Here is a 16589-nt window from a genome sequence, read left to right on the forward strand (position 1 = left end):
CCCACTACAGAAAAACCAAAAATGCAACCACACCACAGTGGGAGGCTGATTAAAGGTGCATTTTGTGGCTCTGGGGAAGAAATTTGTCACGGGCTTGAGACACAGCGTTAATTAGTGATCAAATGAAAACAACACTGTCTCATACAGGCTCGATTCAGGGCAAAATATTGGACTGCGCCGCTCAATGGTGTGAATCACAGAGAGATAATGAATGATTGGAAGAAAACAGCATTTTCCCCGCTGAACCGACATCCGTTCCTGTTAGTCCTCCAGGCGAGTCGATAAAACAAAGACTGACAGAATATGTTGGACAATAGGGATCGAAAAAGTCTCTGCTGAGTAGGAACTAGGTGAAAAGTAACTCATTCCAGCTACTCTACTTGCTGCACTTTAGGTACAACAACTCTCTCCCTCTCTCTCTCTTATCATAATTTAACCTTTCCTCTCCTCTCCTCCTCCCTCAGTGAGAGACGATGATGATTTCCTGAGTCTGAGCGAGCTTCCTGAGACGTTCCCCTCCGACCCTCCGGAGCCCTTACCTCACTTCTTGTTCGAGCCCGAGGAGGGCTACATCGTCAAGAACAAGCCTGTTAATCTCTACTGCAAGGCCACGCCCGCCACGCAGATCTACTTCAAGTGCAACAGCGAGTGGGTCCATCAGAAGGACCACACTGTGGAAGAGAGGGTGGACGAAAACTCAGGTGGGTGAAGTCAAACACACACACACACACACATATATTTTAAGGGCTAAAGTGAGGGGAGGGTGGTGGGTGAGAAAAAAATGTTACACTGTGAGACGTGTGACGGCTCATTGGATCATACTGTGGAAAAATGGGTGGAGAAGTACATTGGGTTTGTATGAAATGTGTCATACAGAGAGAAATCTGAGAAGAAAAAAAAATTTTCTTAAACTTTTTCAACTCAGGACTTTATGACAGAGAACATGGGTGAAAAAGCCAGTGACATGCGCAGGAAGAGAGCATGTCAATTAACATCTCAACACTGGACTATATATATATATTTTTTTTTAAGAAATGCCATGCAGCTCAATGCAGAATTTATAGCTGTTATTCTAGTTATTGTGCGAGAATGTGTCATGTATCCACGGCTGATGTTTGTACTCTGCTGTCACACTGCCAACATATAATGTGTCAGTGTTTTATTCAGTACAGTAGCGGATCTGGCAGGGGGGCAGGAGGCCCACGCTCACCAGGGGCCCAATAAGGGGGCACCCTAATTAGGTCTACTGTTCTTGTTAGGGCTGAACGATGCATGGTATTTTTATCATTATCAATTAGTAATTTGAATTTCCGCGATAAACACATAGCAAATGGCTGCGATAACTGGAGCCTTTTATGCAGGCTATAGTCGCCTGCAAGTCTACAGTGACGCGAGTTGCGTTTGCCTGCGCAGGTAACATGCAGAGAGGCAGAGAGCGATAGAGCTTGCACCAGCCAGCAAACGGTAGCCTACAAAAATGAGTGAAAACACAAACGAAGAAGAGGATGTAAGTGGAGCAGCGTCCGATGATTTAAACTGCGCAGAGAACCTGCTGGACCCTCTGCAGCAAAACAAAACAAGAAGCCTACAACAGAGGAGGCTAAAACAGCTAAGAGGCAGAGGGAGGGCAGCACAAGACCCAGAGCTCCAGGTAGCCCCGCGGATCGATCGGCTTGAAGTTCCCGTTCCCCGGCCCCCCGCAACACGACCGGAGACTCCGGTCACCAAGCCCTAGGAGCCCCATGGAGCTATCGGCACGGAGCAGTTGTTCTATAAGAGGCTAAAAGAGCTACGAAGGAGCGTGACAAAGCACAGTGTCAGACCGACCAGAGTTAACCGCGGCCGGGCGTTCACTCGCCGGAGAGCAAGGCGGGAGCTGAAGGGGTTTAAAACCGACACAGAGCTGGCTTTCTTTCTCCTACACATGTAAGTGAAATACCAATAAGGGTCTCAAATTGTGTTACTGAAGCTTTTAACTATTTTTTAGGACGTTTGTGTAGTCAGCTAGCTTTAACCTAGCAAATTAGCTTCACTTTGTCAGTACATAGCCGGCTGCCGACAGAGAGTGGGGCAGCAGAAGGGAAGGAAACTATCATAGCCACTTACTTTTGTCAGCAGACCATGGCATTCCTCCTGTCCAGTGTGTGTGCAGGTTGTAATCGTGTCGTTTAGTCCGCATTTGCCGTTTGGTTACAACCGTATTCGCCACATTTAATACAACTCCACACTCCGATTACGTCACTTCATTTGTGTTTAGTCTTGTTCGGTAGCGGTAGCATTTTCCATTAGCTGCAGCTCGTAGCATCAGAATAGTAAATGTTGGATAGGCTATGTTCACAATGACAGCGATCCCCCAAACACCTGTTAACTTGAATTCTCACAATAACAAACTACTTCATAGTACAATGCTGTGATTAGGGATAATATAGGAACTAATGCTTGAGCTACATGTTACACCCGCTTATGCCTCTCTGCACAGGATACTTTCAGAAGGCAAGGTGTGGTGGGGCCCACTCCAAATAAATAATATGACAAAAAACAGTGTCAAATAGAAAATGCGAATGCCAGGGTTTATTACAAAACAAGGGACAATACAAAACAATACCAAGACAAAAGAGCACACTTCCCGCACCCCCTGAGCCTCGCTCCGTATTCTTTGTGTACTAGTTAACCGAGAAAGTTTATTCTGTACCAGTGGTAAGATCCACACTCCAGCACACACGACACTACAACGTTTCACACTAGGTTTTGTGTACACTCCACTTCACACGTGCAAGTATATAAGCAAACAGGTGAGACACTCCTATAGGCTCTCGGTCTAACAGGATACAAGCTACATATCCGCCTTTCAGGGAACTGAGAAGTGTGGACAACAAATAAACATAAAGAATGTTTAGTCCGCCCTTACAAGACGACCTCCCAATTATTTTCGTCCTAGAGTCATGCAAGACCCGGGCGGACTAAAAAACAACAGTAAAGCAAAACAAACAAATCATGGTCAGCAAGAGCAGTGATATGACCCTCCTGCAATCACTGCTGCATCGGCATGCACTCTCCCGCACCAGGTCTACTTCCGACAGCTGAAAGCCACGCTAAAATGCTGCAGTATCACACCCCATCGGACCAACACTCATCCTCGAGGACGAGACAAACTTCTCTCTGTCCTCTAACCCGGAAGAGAGCAAAAACAAGACACACCTACCCTGCTATATATTCAGTTCCCTATCAGCAATCGAGACAGGTGAGTACGGCAAGCCACAGGTACCACCTGCTACATCCTTCCCCCTCAAAGTGAATCGGCAACCCGATGATGCACTGAAAAAACAGAGGGCACAAACGGGATTAAGCAGTTTCCAACACATTGCCATCCTTATCGTCATTAGCAAGATCTGTGTCACCGGACAATGCAGATTGGTACAGGTGCCAGTTATCACGATACAGTTATCTGCAGCAGTGTTTTGTTTACATATATGAAAACGTTATTTAAAACACGGCAAAACGGATGTTTTATGATTTCATAGAGTATTTGAATCGGTATGAGCTAAGGTTACTTCTTTGGTATGGACAACTGTATCCATACCTTGGATACAGCTGAAAGATTGACTGCTTGCACCTTCAAAAGATTCAGGGCTAGTACACAGTTTATAATTCACTGTGAGGAACAGTGACCTCATTATACAGGTGTAAAGCATTATGAGACATGTTCTAGTTAACCAACGCTAGACTAGGCTATTGTTTGCTGGCTTTACTGCAAAAAGTTGTAGGCTATGTCTACTACATGCTATCATTATTTTTGGCTATGTTAACCTAATGTAGCCTATTTATATAGGCAATTTATTAAGGATGGGTGGGTGGGGACCTAAAAAGACAGCTCCGCCACCCTTGAGTCAGTGTCCCTGACCCGCCCCTTATTCAATAGGAAACACAGTGTAAGGCGTCTATTAATCAGATATGCAATAAGGGAAAAAACAAATACAGTAGATATGTATGATAATTCATAAATATCAACTGCATCCTTTAAGAAGATTGTCTCTGTTTATTTCTACAAGTTATTTTCCATGTTTAGAAAAAAGTTTCTGTGTCCCTGTGACCAGACTATTGAAAAGGCATTGTAAAATATCTAAAGTGTATGCGTTTAAATGGAATTAACAGCCAGTTTTTCTCCCTTTAGAAGTTGACCTTTTGCAGACTGCAACATTTTGATTTGCAGGACACTGATGATATTGTGCTCTGTGTGGTATAAAGTTGCACTGATCCAGGAAATGTGGCCGACACAGGCAGTACATCAAATGGATAGCTCACACAGTGCGTACATTGTACTAAAACAAAACATTTTTCCTCATGTAGTCCCATTGGCCCACTGTAGGTAAACAGGTTAAACCTTTTATTCCGCTGTTATGTTTTCTCTGTAGTTATTTGTGTGAAAACGCGAGTCACATGTCAGATGTCTGCACACAGCTGTCCCACTGCCAACACTGTACTGCAATGTTCACAGGACAGTTTAATAGGATCCGCAGTGATGTGCTGGACTGCAGCCAAGGTTCCACACTTGTCACTTGACCGCACATGGTATTACTCTACATGTTGGCTAGGTAATGATGAATCGTCCTGTTGCTTTGGCGAGTAGACAAAGACATACACAACCTGGTTTCTTAGACTTTTGGGCTGACGTGGGCTTAGCTCATGGGTCTCCACCTGTTTGTTAATGAGCCCGGGTCCCCAGAGTGAGTGATTAAACGCAGGGGTTCCAGGCTGAAAACAGTTTAAAAACTCCTGATATATAGTACCTGCTAAATAAAATACACAGTAGGGTAAACAGTAGCACAAATCAACATTTGTCAGAATTGGTTGGATGGATTTCCGTGAGGCAGGTGAGGGAAAATACACAATACATATTTTATGTGCACGTTCTTTGATACCTGTCAATGTGCACATTGCATATGTTTTCAAGGATTTGGTAAGGAAGCTTAACTTTTGATTGTGCCGTAACTCAAGTTGACACACCGGCTTGTCCACCCAAGATTTCCCCTTGTAATACAAAGCAGGAGCCTGGAGCCAAACATCGCACTGTGTGTGTGCGTGTGCGTGAGCGTGTGCGCGCGCGTGTGTGTGTGTGTGTGTGCCTATTCTTTGGTGTCCTGGTTGCTTAGTGGGTCTGCCACAGTACTAAGCCTGAGAAACAAACCGAAGCAACTGAGCAGGATAGTTTGATGTTTCTCCTGATTCGGCTGTCACACATGAATAGTCGAGCCAGAGGAGAATAAATGCGCCAAAAGCCGACAAAAAGAGGTAAACATGAGAGTAAGAGTGAAAATATAGATACAAATATAGAAACACGCACACACACACACAGACAGAAACTGTGGCAAATAAAGAAAAGTTTTAAGAAGAGAGACAAGAAAGAGCGTTATAGTTTCTCTGTGTGGAGGTGGGTGTGTGAAAGCAAACAAGACACCGTGTACGATATTAAAAGAGAAAGCTTCACTCTCTTTTCCTCTTTTCCTCTCAATCTCTCATCAACCACCTGCTTTTTCCCACAGAGAGAGACAGACACGCCATCATGATTACAGTCCATCTCTTAGTTCTACTTCTCTCGCTCTTCTCCCCCTTTCCTCACCTTGCCTCTATTCTCCCCCCATCCATCTTCTTCGGTTCGTATCAGCCTATGTGCCGCTCCTACCCCTTTCTCATTCCCCTCAACCCTGTATCATTTCTCTCTGAATTCTTAAACACCCCTCTTTCCAACATTCAATTCTTCTCTCCCTCCCTTTTCATCCATCTCTCTCCCTGGTTTCTCCTAGTCCTGCATTATTTCTTTCTGAATATTTTAACGTCCCTCTATCCGAGACTACTTTCTTCCTCTGCTTTCCCTCAGCCTCTTCTCCCTCTCTGTCATTCCCTCTCTCTCTTTCTTTGTGTCTGTTTCCATTTATCTTTCTCCGTCTCTCCTGCATCATTTTTTTTTCTTTTTTTAGAATACTTAAACATCCCTCTTTCGCTCATCCCTTTGTTGTTTAGTCATCTCCCACCCTGGCACTTGTCCTTTGGCTCCTAAAAACTTTATGTGCCCTGAGGAGATTTTGGATTCCAGAGAAATAAAGGAGTGAGCTTATTGCCTTGCATGTGTGCTGCAGCGGTATTAGCTTTTGCAGACACACACACACACACACACACACACACACACACAAACACACACACACACACACACACACACAAACACAAACACAAACACAAACACACCCACAAAAACACTTTTGTTTTCCTGCACTTGTGAGGACATTCCATTGACTAACCCTAACCCTTGCTGCTAAATTGCCTAAGCCTAGCCTCTAACCTTAACCTAAATCTTAATTCTGTTCAAATGTTTCAGGATTTTCTTCTGTCTTTTTCATCTTTCTGGGGCTTGGAGAACATTTATCCTTAAACTTGTGAGGACCTTCCATCGACGACATTCATTCTCTAACCCCAAACCCTAAACTAGGACATGTGAGGATTAGATGAACTCTTCACAGAAAAGAGCCTCACTCTGACAGTCTAAAACTAAAAATGGTTCTCACAAAGATAGAAGTACAGACACACACACACACACACACACATACCTACAGTTACCAGTGGTTGAGAGAAAGTAATGGACTAAGAGAAAGACAGGAAGGTGACATCTCATCATCTGTTTTACTCATCCATGTCCCTCTCTCTCTCTTTCTCTCAGTCTCTCTCTCTCTCTCTCTCTGTTTCTCACAAAGTCTTGCTAGGTGCCGTTTCTCTCCCACAATTTCTATCTCTGTTTTTCTCTTTTCTTTCCCTCTCTGTCTGATTGGCTGTGTTTACATGCATGGAGTAGCCTGGCTGCTGGTCAGACTCCGGTATACGGTCTTATTTGGGTTAAGCTGTTCAGGCCTTACCCTCAGCACCCTGCAAATGAGTTTCTTTGGAGCCATGAATAAACCAGTTAACAGAATATTCCTGTCCAGCTGCGGTGTCTCGCCTGCAGCTAGAAAGGCCCGCCAGCAAAAAGTATGAAGAGGTGCAGCCACCAGGAAAGAGATGATGATCCCAAAAATTAACAGTAATAAGTTATGCTCGGCACCATGTTTTTATTTACATTGAAATGTACCCATAGCCTTGTGTGAGTCTGACTTTGCGCATGGGAAAAAGGAAAAGTAAAAGAAGTTAAAAGGAGTAAGATGTTTACATGCCACAGTAGCCCATTTAATATCAGACTAAGCCATGCATCTTAACCAGGCTTATCATAAGTGTGAGTGTGCGCTAACCGAATTATAACATTTACATACGCCGAGTTGAAGGAGAGTAATTATACGCACATCACGTAGGTGCAAGGCTGTCAGTAAACCGTGTCAATGAAAGAAGGAGTAGCGCCTGCACACTTGCCCCTGACGAAGATTCAAGTAGGATCGAAACTTTGTCACTATTAAACATTTGTGGCATGGAGCAAGTGTGCAGGCGTTACTCCTTTCATTTTCATACGCCGACCCAAAACTATGTATTATGTATGTACTATTCTATGTGCATGTGCAGTAAAGGCAGCCATTGACTCCCCCTTTCTCCCTCTCCGTCTCCCTTTCCCGCTCTCTTTTTTTCCCATCCCTCTCGTCTCCGCTAACAGACGCATCTCTCAGCGTTCATTACTGACATCATGTGCAGCTGCTAGTCATTTATTAGTCTCACATCAGCCGTTCATTTGCTAGCTGTTGGATTTCAGACGGTGCGTTATGGAGGGGAAATTCTGCTCAATTAATGACCCGTGGATCTAGGAGCTCGTATGTGATGAACGCCACAGGGGATATTTCAAGGATCAGGATTACCCAGTTAGCCAGATAGCTGACAAACAAATCGATCAATTTTGAACAACATCGAGTCCAATTTAACTTAGACATTGGTTCCCGTGGATGTCTTGCAGCCACACTAACCGATGCCATCTCATTAGGAACAACACTTGAGTTTCTTAATTATCATTTCAGAGTTATGTTTATAACTGTGTATTCCTGCCAGTTGAAATAACCCTCAGGCCTGGGTAAAAAATGAATATGGTTTTAAATATTTGAACTACTTAAGATATGCTTAATTTATCTTGTACCAAGCAATCACAGTGTCGCTTTTCAATAAAAAATGGATGGACACTTCAACTCTCAAGCACACCAAGATCCCCACAGACATAGTTGTAAAAAAATAAACAGATGTACAGCATCAAGAGCTGTTGAGGGTTGGAGCTCTCTGGAGCTGGGGCAGTTTTTGCAAAGTAAATCCTTGTGTATTAAGTCAGTTATCAACACATTTTTTGTAACAGCTTTATTTTGTACTGCAATGCTCTGACATATGCTGTTTATTTACCTCTAAGCTAAAGTGATAATGTCTTGCAATGCAAAACAAACCTCAGAGAAATCAAACAGTCGATGATAAGCTAATCTAATGTAAACTCTGTTATGTCATGGTTCCCTCATGCAAGGCACTTTTGAACTACCTGCAAAGAAATAGAATTAGAGAATGAAACTTAAACAGCGATAATGAGTAGTAAAGATATATTATCCAACATTGTCCTTTTTCAGCAAAGTGAAGTTCATATAAAGCTGGTGTGTGTGCATGCCCACTGTGTGTGTGCTGTTTGTTTGTCTGTCTGTAAGCTGTTTTCCCCTCTATGTTTCCTGCTGTTTCAGAGACACAGCTAGCAGCTATGGCCCCCATACTGCTTTTATTCCCTTTGTCTTCTCTTTCACTTTCTCTCTCTCTCTGTCCCTCGCTCCGCCTTTCTTTTTTCTCATTCTCTCTCTCTCTTACTTTCTCTCTCTCTGTCCCTCTCTCCCCCTTTCTTTTTTTTTCCTTTTCTCTCTCTCTCTCTCTCTTTCTCCTGTTTCTCTGGTCCATGCTGTTCTGGCCTCTACTCTAATTTCCTCTGTCTGAAACAGGAGAGAGCATAGACAGATTAAACCTGAGCTGGAGAAAGCAGGGGATGATGGAGGGATGCTGATGGAGGATGCCTTTGAGAGGGCTGGAAAGGCCAATAGATATCGGGGAGTCACACTGAGGGGAAAGATGATACAAATCCTACTATGCTGTTTTCTCTCTCCTCTCTTTCTCTCTCTCTCTCTCTCTCTCTCTCTCTCTCTCTCTCTCTCTCTCTCTCTGTGTTTTTATTTCTCTCATTTTAAAAAACTTTTTGAGCATGAAAAGGGAAGTAGGCTTGAGTGCTGGAACATGGTGTACGGTTTGATCTTTGGGATCAAGAAAAAAGAAAACAAAGATAAAAACAAGTACAGGAAAATGATGACATGAAACAAGCCTAAAAGCCGTTTGTGTGTGCAGACCATGTTCTTTCTCTTTGTGTGTGATGCCCTGCACCAAAATAGATTTGTAATCTCCAAACATGAAGAAGGGAATACTGTCGTTGTTATTGTCATGGAGAGGAGAAGGACGGGGAGATAAAAGGATACAGCAATGAGTTACAGTGGTGGAAAAAGGAGGAAGGAAGGATAGGTGGAAGGTAAGGAAGGAATGAAAGATGGAAGGAAGGAGCAATGAGAAGGAGAAAGAAAAGGAAGGAGGAATAGAAGGGGAAGAATAAAGAGGAGAAACAGGAGAGGGAGAGGTAGGATCCACAGCATTATCTATATCATGATGTCAAGCTCCACTTGCAAAAATCATTACACTGAAGCTCTTCAAGGGAAGTACATGAGGGCGAGATCTTACTGCTGAGACAAAGACTCTCTTTGTGATGGTTGTGGTGCACAACTGATTTCTCAGACACACTGAAATGTAGTCCAGTCAAGAAGGAACTAATGCAGTCAATGCCATGTTGATGGTTTCTGCTTCGCTGTGATATGAAATCCCAAGGTTTGTGTGGTTTAATTACTTCGTTTGTACTTACATCGACCAAATCCAATCAAATCAAATCAAATACAAATCAAAGCTGCCTCCCTACAGAAATTTGTGGCACTTTAATCCAGCTGCATTATCGGCAATGAAATTTCTCTAGATCCCATATCTTATGCTGAAGGGCATTACCAATGTTTGCTTAAGCAAAGTGCATACTACCTCAGTATATCTCCATTAGCCTTGAAGTGTGCTAATGACATATTGTGTACTAGGTTACTTACTTTGTCTCCATTAGCCAAAGTGTGAATGGTTATTAGTCTGCTAGCGTTGGCCTGTGACTGCCCATCCACACACACACACACACACACACACACACACACACACTGTATTGGCTTGGCTGATTTGTGACCTCTTTCCCTCCTTTGCTGCCATCTCACTCTTATCGATTTCTTCTCGTCTTTTCCTCCGTCTCTCCTTCCTTCTCTCTCTCTCCTAATGTTTCTCTTCCCCTCTCTCTCCTTCTCCCTCTCTCTGGCATCCCTCCCATTGGCCTCTACCTTTATCCCTCCAACTCTCTCTCTCTCTCTCTCTCTCTCCCCTTCTCTTATACTGTGATTGTCCACTTTCAATTATTAACAACCATCAAGGTTTATAAAGGAGGTCAATTACCTTCTGTGTCAGTGGCTCCTGATATACAAGACAGCTGTGTGTGTGTGTGTGCGTGAGTGTGTGTGTGTGTGTGTGTGTGTGTGTGTACGCGCGTCGGTGTGAATTTGCATACATACAACTGTGTGTGTTGCCTGATTGTGTGTGCGTATATTTCTGCATGTGTTCGTGTATTTTGACTGTGTGGGTGCGCGTGTGTTCGTGTGTTTATGTGTTCACATGTGTATCTGTGCATGTGTGTGAGAGAACGGTAATGCTCTATCCTGTGTGAGATTGTGTGTGTGTGTGTGTGTGTGTGTGTGTTGGTGTGTGCATGTTAAAGAGAGAATGCAGTTTTGTCTGTGTGTGCTTTTTTTCACAGTTGCGGTTCCCTGTAGATTTGCTGTTGTGTCCTGGAATGTCCTGGTTCACTGCCTCTTTGGAACTATTGGAGGACACACACGTGCGCGCTAAATGACATTCACACGTGCGCACACAGTCAGACACAGACACACACGCACACATGAGAAGTATTCAGACCTGGACCAGGAGGGACTGTGATGATCAATCAATGTCAGCGTGACAGCCATCAAGACAAGAGAGCGTACAGACACTCTCTCACTCACACAACCACAGACAGACAGATACACATACCTGGCTCACATGCACATACATACAGACAAGAACCCACACACACACACACATACACATACACACACACAGTCTCTGTGAGTGTGCAATTGGCCACAGTCTGGTGACTTTGCTCCCATCAATGTCCTGGCTGATTTCCCCCTGTCTCTGCTGGGTCAACTCAGAGTCTCTCTCTCTCTCTCTCTCTCTCTCTCTCTCTCTCTCTCTCTCTCTCTCTCTCTCTCTCTCTCTCTCTCTCTCTCTAAATGTCTCTGTTAACATCTCTGTCAACTATATAGAATTGTGGTGTTTTTGATTTGTAATTGATCATTTCATCATTGTTACATCTGATCGTTTTGTGTTAATGTCACAATTGTTTTGCATAATAGCTAATGTTACATAGTGTTAGTAGTGGTTAGTAGTTGTGTGTTTACATTAATTAACAACATTAACTGCTTTGCGAAATTATCTTGTTGGCTAGTTAGAAAGCCAATAAAACCAAAAATCAACTGTTTGTTTGGGTAAACTGAACTCTTCTCAAGCAAGACTAGGAATAAGACAAGGCCATCAGACCATTCACTTGTACATATGTTACTGAATGGACCCACACCCTCACTACCACTATCCTTTTCAGATCTCTCTCTTTTGTCTCTTGTCGTATATATTTAGCCATTAGCCTCTGTCTAGTTTCTAGACCTCCATTTCAAAGGAACTGGCTGCTCAAAAAGTTGCTAGACGTCACCAGATGATGTTATATCCTTTGCATATGAATACATTTGCTACAGCCCCCAACACAGAGTGTGGTGGGGGGGTGAGGGGGGTGGGGGGGTGGGGGGTGATTGTCTGACCCCCTGTGATCATCAGACCTTTTTGGATTAGACAAGCAACTAGCGCAAACGTACGTGTATCAGCATCAGCTGAACCAATTTGTCACTAATGCTTTGGGAGTCAACAGATTAACATTTCTCCCCATGGTACAAAAAAGTAGTAAGATTTGTTGCGAGTTGGTTTGTAGAAATAAAGTTGCCAGGGGAGTCTGAATAGTCACTAAATCTAGAGACAAAGTCGTCAAGCTGGCAACAGCGGTTGCTAGAAGATTTGTGATGCAACTGCAAAGCCTGTATTGATCCCTGCAGGGTGTCCAGTCATGTGCTTTGGAGCGCCAAGAGTCTGCAAGTTTTCCTTCCAGCCAAGGACTGCACCAGCTGATTTCACTGATTAGTTGTTCCCTCTCTGCTTGAAGGTGTGCTAATTAGTGAAATCAGCTGGTGTAGTGTTTGGTTGGAAGGAAAAGCAGCAGACTCTTGGCCCTCCATGGCACATTCTCTTTTCGCTTGCCAACCCCTCCACAGGGACTCAGACTGCAGGGTCACCTGCGTACAGAACAGCGCCGCTGGAGCCGGTCGGGATTCAGTGACTCACTCACAGCCCCTTCAGCATGGCAGATGCTTGCCGACATGGAGACTTGAACTTGTATCTCATGCTGTCTCTTACTTATCTATATCTATATCTATCCTTATCTACTTCTTCATATCTGCCTCCCTCTCTGTCTGTCAATCTCTCAGTCTCTCTCTGTATTGCTGATGAAATAATAATAGCCAGATTTTCTGTTTTCCTCTGCTTCTTTTCCCCACAGGCCTGTCTGTTTGACCTGTCACTGATCACATTCAGACACAACAGAGCTTCTGAGTGCTTTTTCCCTGTTCCCTGATCTCTTGATTTTTCTGAACCATTTAGCCTCACCCCTTTGTGTGTCTCTGTCTTCATGTCTGTCCTTGACTCTCTCTCTTTCTCCCTCAAACACTTTCTCTCTTTCTCAGATTGTTTTGAACAATTATTTATGTCTATTCTGTTATTGTTTTCCTATTGTCTTCACGTATATGTATTGCTTAGAAAGAGAGAGAGAGAGAGAGATGAATAGTTCAGAAAACGAGGAGATGGAAGGAAATGCATGCCTTTTTGTTTAATCACATGCCCTGCAGAATATTTTGTACCCTCTGTAGTGTTTGAGTCAAGCTAATTCATATTCTATGCAGTCATTTAAAAAAGATTTCCAAATTGTGAAAACTTCTTAAACTCTAAATCAGATGGTTGACACTGGAATTAATTACCATATTGTCCTGTCTTCAAACACAAAGATGTGTTTGTAAATGTTTCTAATTAAGAACAAATCCAGTTAATTATAACACAACTCATTAATTTTGTTGAATTTGTGTAGATTAATTAATTGACTCAGCATTCGGCTGCTCTTTGTTAGGCTGATGTAAATCCATCTTAGAAAACATGTTTTTCCGCCTTCCTTATCACTTGTATAAAAAAGGCTCTTATCATCGGTCTCCCCACCAACATTTCTTCAAATTTGATAACAACATGAAAAACTCCTTACTGCTGTAAGCTCCTGATGATTCATCACTTTAAATTGAGCTCTGACAAACTGTACAGTTTCAGCTTTTTCTCCAAACTTGGACTGGTGTTGTCGTGGTACTGTGCAGTATACTTAATGAAATAAGTGGTTCTTGTTGTTGATTTCATGTCATAAAATGCAGTAATATTGCTTCCATATTATTTTTGTTTCTTCCATGTCACTTTCCCACAACTTATCCACTGCTCAAGGTGTGAGAGTTGGATGCAGTGTCGCTAACTCTTCCAAGGAAAGTAGCTATTCGCTGGTCACAAAGTCGCTAGAAGTTGCCAGATGCTGTCATACACTCATTTGCATATGAGAAGAACAGTGATCAGACCTCTTTGGATTAGACAAGCAAGTACCGCAAATTTACTTGCTTTGGCATCAGCTGTACCGATTTGTTGCAAAATGCATTGGGAGTCAACTTCAACATTGTTCCCCACTGCTCCTATGGTTGAAAAAGTCGCTAGATTTGTTGGTAGTCGGTTTTAAAGTCTGAAAAGTCACTCAATCTTGCGACAAAGTTGTCAAGTTGGCAACAGTTGTTGGATGTAAACAAATAGTCACTGCAGAAAAAAAAATCATGTAAAAACTCATGTTTCCAAAGTGTTTCATCAGACTTACTGTAGATTATGGTATTGGTATACATGCAGTCATCGTTGTGTGTAGAAGTGTGATTGATAGAAAACTGTAGCCTATATCTCTGCTCTTACCTGTCCTCACTTTAACTTCCAACTCCCATTTTTCAAGTAAATGGCAATAAAAATGAAAGTCCAGGACTGATAAAGCACATTCAGTGTTATATGTATTGATGTGTTTTCACTCACTTTCCCACTTTTTCTCCCCTGTTAACAAGTAAACTTTGTTATGAGCATTGACACAGAAATATTCAGTGTTGTGCACAGTTTTGTGATTGATAGAAATGTTGGTGACGGTATCCGCTTGTCTTGATACTTGTCTTCCATTTTTCATCTACTTCTTTCCCCTCACCTCCCTCGGCTGACAGGAGTTGTTTTGTTTATGTGAAGTACTGTCATGCTACAGAGACCTAAGATCCCATGCTTGTCTTCTCATAACAGAATGATGGGAATGCGCTAAGCAATGTATCTAAACAAAATAAGACTTTGAGTGATCTGGGACTTTTTTAAGCCTCAGGTAATTCAGTTGCTTTCTGCCTGGCAACAATAGCTTTGTGAACCTTCTATCAGTAAACAATGGAAACTACTGGGGCTTTGCTGATTTTTAACAGCACAACTCTAGATCCAGTGACACCTGTCTTTATATGTTTGATGTCCCTTATGTCTATTCCTACTTTTGGCTTGACATTTTTTGCTGTGTTGATATGACATTCAAGGAAAAAAGGGAGACCATTTCCATGCTGGGTGGAGATAGGTGGAGATTTGTGATTGTCAAAAGTTTGTATTCTCTGCAAATTCACTGCTGTGAATTTACAGCCTTACTTTTAGATCCCAGTTGACATGAAAACTTTGGAGACTCCAGAGACTAGACACTGCAGATGACAATGTAGGATCAGACAGCATATTTTGTAAAAAAATATAATAAAAAAATAAGAGGTTCCTTATTGCACCAAATTGCAGTAATTTGCAAATAATAATATGTAAACACAGCGGAGCTCTTGGGAACTTTTGGTGCTATGAAGAATACATAAAAAGCTTCTATATATAGCAGCAGACCTCATCCATAATTGTTGGAATAATTGTTGGAAAAACCTTTTATTGACACTATATACAACCTTTTTGGTAACTTGTAAAAAATTTTACTGGAAATGTAACTATTTTTTGATACATTTTAGTGGTAGTGCCAATATATACCATATAGAACACATACAGAACAAAGAAAAGACAAGGTTCTATAGTACCAATACAAAGTTCCCCAATAATCACAGTTAAGGAATCTTTGAATAGCCTTTTTGCCAGACCGTAGAGTGGTGTTGGCCAATAATAGTATCTGTCCCTAACCGACTGACTGACTGACTTTCCCATACACACTAGGCTCGTCTGTGACACACCATCACAATATCCCCACAAAATCAAAAGTTGGCCGATGTATAGAAATTTACCTAAATCGCGCTCTATGCGCCTAATGTGTGTATCATGTCATGTCTGTCATTTGACGATGCACAGACCAGCAGCACTGACAGAACCTCCTATCGTCAAAACAAAAGTGAAACTTAAAATTCCACAATTTGCTCCAAACTTGCGATTTGTAAACGGTAACACGTTTTAATCAGAGATGTGTCAAACTGCTCAACACAGAGTTTTATGAGTGCAGTGTAAAGACAGGCATATCGTCCCTGTTTACCATTGGATTCCACTGGACACTGCTGTCACTGTAGGTAAGGACAAGTAATTAATCCTATTGAAATTAAAATGTAACAGTTCCTAACAAACTGTTCCCCACAGGCTTAATTTGTGGTCCTTGCCTAGTATGTGTGCCTAGTGTTTTTAAAATTCAGTCAATCCAGAGAACACAAACACTGCACTTGGTTTCTGTTTGGCAAACCTCTGAACCAATGAAAACCTGGAGACTCTTGGCACTCCATGGTATGGTTGCCCATCCCTGCTTTACAGTAATCATTTCATGTTCTCCCTGAGGAGCACACTTGCACGCACGTACACACACACACTGAGAAAGAATCCTATATATCACCAAAAAGTTCCCAAGATTCCCATGATTCCTCTCAGATTACAGCTCAAGAAACTCTGGATCTTATCTTTTTGAGTGTGCTGTATTCCTCAAGAGAGCTGAAGCTCTGCTCTTGTTTTCGACTCAGCAAACCAGTGTCAGATTGGTGTGTCTTTTTAGCTTCTGCCTCGCTGAGAAATATAACACATTTCATCATTACAACCATTGATTTTCCCTGCTGTGAAACCAACTCGGCTCTCCCCTGATGCTCTCTCCATTACTCTGTATATATCCTCTGCTCTTACTTTGTTTTTTTTCTCTCTTTTACCTCTTCTTTCTTGTGTTCTTTTCTAGCCACACATTGAACCCGCTTTCTGTCTGTTTTATCACACACCTGTAACTCTCTCCCCTCTTAGTCCACTGCTAATATCATGTC

The 16589-nt window shown here is 42.5% G+C and overlaps 1 long non-coding RNA gene across 1 annotated transcript in view; it reads left to right on the top strand.

The window, feature by feature from the left end:
* Window positions 1–468: 468 nt before the first annotated feature.
* The window catches only part of LOC139650325 (uncharacterized), a 34723-nt gene continuing 18602 nt past the window's right edge, over window positions 469–16589 (top strand). The window contains exon 1 of the long non-coding RNA XR_011695638.1: window positions 469–701. This is a non-coding gene — a long non-coding RNA (uncharacterized lncRNA). The remainder of the gene's footprint in view (window positions 702–16589) is intronic.

The sequence above is a fragment of the Centroberyx affinis genome, unplaced genomic scaffold (genome assembly GCF_046629955.1).
Source record: "Centroberyx affinis isolate AG114_WGS23_722 - 3 ecotype Tasmania unplaced genomic scaffold, CSIRO-AGI_Caff_v1 ptg001483l_1, whole genome shotgun sequence".
Lineage (NCBI taxonomy): Eukaryota > Metazoa > Chordata > Actinopteri > Beryciformes > Berycidae > Centroberyx > Centroberyx affinis.